The 4,834-nt window shown below is 37.5% G+C and overlaps 1 pseudogene; it reads right to left on the bottom strand.

The window, feature by feature from the left end:
- Nucleotides 1-2,707: 2,707 nt before the first annotated feature.
- LOC131773236 (heat shock 70 kDa protein 12B-like) lies at nt 2,708-4,389 on the bottom strand (annotated as a pseudogene).
- Nucleotides 4,390-4,834: the final 445 nt, after the last annotated feature.

Below are 4,834 nucleotides of genomic sequence, written 5' to 3'. Positions count from 1 at the left end.
GATGATAACAATAATTATAATGACAGTGATGATTATAGCAATAACGATACCAAAAATATAGTAATAATGACACTGTAATAAAATATGTGCCTATTGTTCATCGTGGTGTGAGATAGGAGATGAACTTTGTTCGTTTGTCTCACGATAGTCTGTGTCACTATTTGTAGCACGTTGTTACGCTGGTATTGGTGCATTTCGATCCTCATTATTATTCCGGTCGTTAAATGGTATTCCCTCATAAGTCCTCATAAATCGGCTGTTGTGTTGTTTGGGGAGTCTGTTCCAAGTTAGTAAACCAGCCTTCTAGGGTCAGTCGTTGAAAGTAGTTGGTGCTGTAACTGACGTGGTGTGGTAATAGGTTTGTGAGCGACGCGGATATTGAAGATGGTATAGTTGCTGTGGTCGTAGGAGTTCCGTTGTCGTTAACTCAGTTCGGTAGTAGTAGTAGGTCGGTGAGTGTGACGTTGAATGAAGTCTTCGTTGTAGTTGTTCTTTGAAAGCCTTATAGCCTCATAGCTGTACCGTGTAACTGTTTGTCGTGTTTACCGTTGTACTGAAAGTAAGTTGATGCCAAGCAAAGTTTTAGTAAATCCATAACGTCCTCTGTCGGTAGCGGTAAAGGGTCGGTAGATTATAGGATAGCAGTCTCGGTAAATTGTAGTGCCAGTTGAAGTGGAATACTTGTAAAAAGCGATTTCACATCAAATGACTCTAGTTTGTAGTCAACAGGTATCTGTACAGTCTTAGTGGCTTTAATGAAGTCCTTGGTGGATTGTGGTTTTCGTCTGGATTTGTCGGTGAGCGGTTGTAGTATTGTCGTCAGGTACTTGGACAGTTGGTATGTCGGAGGACCACAGTATTGCAGTCGAAACGTCGCGATCTACATCATAAGTGACTCTGTTGTGAGACAAACGAACAAAGTTCATCTCCTATAATGACACTAATGCGATCGCTAACAACAATAATGATAATGGTTAACATAGCTAAAATCAATGATAAAAAAAAACATAACCTAAAAGAACAAAGCCCAAAAAAACATAGTATAATTACTTCGGTGATTAAAGAGATGCGCGCGCTCTGATTGGTCGAGTATTGCGTCATATCTCGCAAGAATCACTCGCGCGAGGTTAATATAGTAGAGGTACAAAAAATTTAAATGACTGCCTCGCGTTTTACCAGTGTTACGCAGAAAATGATAAACGCGGTGAAAGAAAATACAATTCTGAAGAGCACAAAAGATGCTAATAAGTTTGGCTTAACACTTTTCAAAACTAATGTAGGAAATTTTTGCTGATTGAATCAAATAAACCTGTTAAATTCTAGCGGAAACTAGCTTCTTATCTTGATACGAGTAACCAAAACAATTCTAACAGAATGATTTTAGCATCAAAACGAATTTACCATAAAATTCGAAAACACCTGAGCAATTATACTAAAGCCATTAAGCTCAGTGAATATTGTAGAATATTCCTCTCGAAGTCGTTTGGGGGATTATTTAACATAATATTCACACAAGCCTTTGAAAAAGAAAGACTTTTAAATCTAGTCAGCATACCTAAAAAAACAAACCTGAAAGATGTTGTAAAATCGATAAAAATAGGCATGCACTATTAAATGTTATGATCACGTTTTCCATAAGATTGGCACACCTAAATAGACTTCATGTTATGCTGTGGGCTATAAATAATATAAAACGGAGGAATTATTTCTCGATGAGAAGAACTTGTGACTGAAAACAGGAAAATTATGTAGCACGCCCAGATTTCAAGAGTTTAAGGCTTTAATTTCGAACTGGATAAGATATGGTCTTCTAACATTACCTGATAAGCTGCTTCTCTCATAAACTGCTTTGCGATTAGAGTCCATTATGTCGGAACAATTAGAACCCACGGGAAATCGTCTGGACTGAAATGATCTCCTCTTCGCTGACAAATTACTTTGATCGTTTTGTCTTTAAGAAACGTAATGCACCTTGCAACCAGTGTCTTGGCCTTGACAGGTTGTCCGTTGGCTGCTTTTATTAGAGTCGTACTGTCAAGACTCTAGGAGAGAATGAACCCAGCGTTCGAAGGAAAATATGTTGCCATATTTGTTTGCAATCACCTTAACAAAGAAGAGATTCTAAGAAACTTTAGATGAACCAAAATATTTAAGGATGACGAAGATTAACGCATATGATACGGTTAAAGATGACGGATGCTTCTTACGCTGGCATTCAATAAGCATTTTAAAAGTCTTTATGGGAATCAATGAGGTAGCACGATATGCTCGATATTTAATTTAAAAAACATGAAAAGATTAACAATACTCTTTCAGGCACGGGGTAATTCTGGATCGATGTTAATTAAGACAAGGCTCTTTCTGTGTGCTCCCTTTCTGTTCTAGAAGGTGAAAAGTATCACTGAGACACTACAGGCGCCCTGGTTTGTGAAAAACCGTTTATTGCAACGGCAAACCCATAGAAAGTTGAAGTCTATCATTTTCATAAAAGTAATAGAAATATACTGGCATTATGGTGAGGGAATGATGTTATTGCTCCAACGGCAAAGGTTAGCTGCAAAATGAACAGGAAATACAAGTACACGTACAGAAGCAACTGAAATTTTCGAGTAAAGAAGGAAGAAGGCGAGCCGGGAATGGAAATAAATGTAAATTAATTTTTAGTTCATGCGACATTCTCTATTCCAGAACCATAATCACTTTAGTGTCACAAGGATGTTAAACTAGCAGTATTTTTACCATGGGTTGTAAGCGAAGTACAAAATGAATATAATGGATAATGAGCGTTTCTACAGAATGAAGAAAATAGTAAAATAGGTCTTATTGTTAGAGGCTTTGAGGCTTTATTAAATGTCGACCTAAAGTTTGTTATGTGGAAAGCTTCAGCACCTTGAACAATTGCAAGGGATGCGCAGTGCGGTATTAAAATGCGATAGGCTTGGCCAAAATGCCCCTTGATTCTTTCCTGTAAAACAGCTGAGTCAGAAAAACCGCCTACGAGAAATGCAAACTTGACCCCAGACAACTCTGGTTTGGCGAGAAGGTTGGATAGGTGGGAAATGATGTCATCCAAGACTGGGTTGAAGAACTGCCTCATGACTTTTGGTTCAAGGCAGAGGTACTCGTTACGAAGGACTTTTATTTCATCCAGGCTGTAATGCTGCTGAATGGCTGTGTTAATATCGCAACCTCTCTGGCTGAGAAATTTACTTAAGAAACTACCAGGCAACCGGATTCGTGTCGTCCCCCCTTCACAGGTATATTTTCCGCGTTTCTTTACCTCAAATCGTTTATGAGACAGAGCCAATCCACCGGATCGTGATGGGCATAATTATCGAGGAAGGATTTGGTGAAAATTTGTTCAAGAAGGATCCTGAACTGTCTGTTGACATTATGTCCTCCAAATGGACCCCTTGTGGCTTTATAAAGCTCTCGGATTACACCGTTTTCCACAAGTTCACGAACAGTCACATCAAGAGTTCCGCCCACATGAAGAAAAGACTTTTTAAGATTTTAAAATAGCAATTTTCACATTTATTACAACAGGAAACATTTGATGAAAATGATGGAAAATTGATCACTTAAAAAATGAGGTGTCTAGCTTTACATGTGATGACTATTTCTGTCTTTAGATTTATACTTTCTGTTTACTCTGCTGATCATCATGGCAAATAGACAAACTTAAAAAACTAACGCAAATAAAATAAAGCTTTTAACCGGACAAGGTCGATGTCTTTGTTCAAGTCAAAAGTTTTGAGTAGAAACGTTTGCTAGTAGGAAAATTGAATTTACCTCCAATGTCAATTACCATGTACTGTGTTTTTGATCGGGCGATGGTGTCCTCGACTGAGGCATCGTTGCTACCACTCTCAGCAACAACTTCTCTCAACTTTTATCAGAATAACACAGCTTCTTTCTTCCATATCAGAATTGACTAATGTTTTTTAATATAAAATCCTAACCAATATTTATCCTAAATAAGGAAGTTTGAAAAAACAAAATGAATTTTTCCCTCACCTCATTGTTATGAAGAATCATTTTAAAGCTTTAAAAATAAAAATATTGTCGAGCTTCCTCTTCCTCAAAATCAGCAAATTTATCTTTTGCTACATAGCCAAACGAATTGAAACTCTGGTCTGGATTGAGCAACAAACACGTAGGTGTCTTCATAGTGTAGCCTTGGTCACTTCCCCATTCTTTCTTCATGTGGATACTTTTTTCTCCCTCTTTGTTATTGAACGCAAATGCAAACCCACTAAACGTTGTGCCAAGGTCAATTGCTACCACAGCGATGAATGTAACAGGAGAGGAGAGGAAAAGTTCACCTCCCTCTTGATCATCTGTTGAACGATAACTATAGTCAACAACTAAATAATTAAATAGACACATGCTCCAAAAAGAAATGTCAAATAGATGAGAGAGGCAGAAGATGACATATATAAAACTTTGACTGAAAGGAATGCAAAGTAATAAAACGTGGTTTCAGCACATGTATTTTCAATAAGTAGATAAGCAGAATTCTATTCAGCAGTTGATTTGATGTTATCCGAATCGTAGAAAGCTTCAACGCTTGAAATATGTCATCATCGCAAAGCTAAAATTTGCAGAAGAAATCCGCGAAGGTTCTTTGCATCTTGAAGAGAGCTCTTGTTCATCGTACATGAAGATTTTTAGTAGAAACCACACAGCGGTGAAATAATCGCCTTCTAGGAAACTAGGTCATTACTATGTTTTATAAGGGATTTTGTCCCTTTCTTGGATAGATTACGTCATAATTAGAATGGCCTCAAAGATAACGATTTCTTTCAATAAGAGAGATCAGACGCTGTTGAAA

This window comes from Pocillopora verrucosa, chromosome 11 (genome assembly GCF_036669915.1).
Source record: "Pocillopora verrucosa isolate sample1 chromosome 11, ASM3666991v2, whole genome shotgun sequence".
Lineage (NCBI taxonomy): Eukaryota > Metazoa > Cnidaria > Anthozoa > Scleractinia > Pocilloporidae > Pocillopora > Pocillopora verrucosa.
The sequence above is the reverse complement of the archived record's forward strand: the minus strand, read 5'-3'. Positions and strand labels throughout refer to the sequence as shown.